The sequence below is a fragment of the Apaloderma vittatum genome, unplaced genomic scaffold (genome assembly GCF_000703405.1).
Source record: "Apaloderma vittatum isolate BGI_N311 unplaced genomic scaffold, ASM70340v1 scaffold27222, whole genome shotgun sequence".
Taxonomy (NCBI): domain Eukaryota; kingdom Metazoa; phylum Chordata; class Aves; order Trogoniformes; family Trogonidae; genus Apaloderma; species Apaloderma vittatum.
Window position 1 is genome coordinate 5,703 of NW_009702324.1, and position 250 is coordinate 5,952.

The following is a 250-nucleotide window of genomic DNA, read 5'->3' on the forward strand; positions in this document are numbered from 1 at the left end:
CCAGCACCAGGTGGCTCTGTCGATGCCCCCTGCTCTGTCTCTGCTCTGCCAGCCCGGGGCTCGGTGCCGCGTTCCCCCGGGGATCTGCGCCGCCGGGCTCGGCCGCGACACGGCTCCGTTCCCTCCGTACCTGCTCCCTAAGTGCCTTTTGCTGTAGCCCGTGTCCTGAGCCATGAATATTTGATCGCAGAAAAACGAGAACGTCCCCGCGGGCCTCTCTGAGTGCCGGCACAGCCCCGGTGTCCCCCCG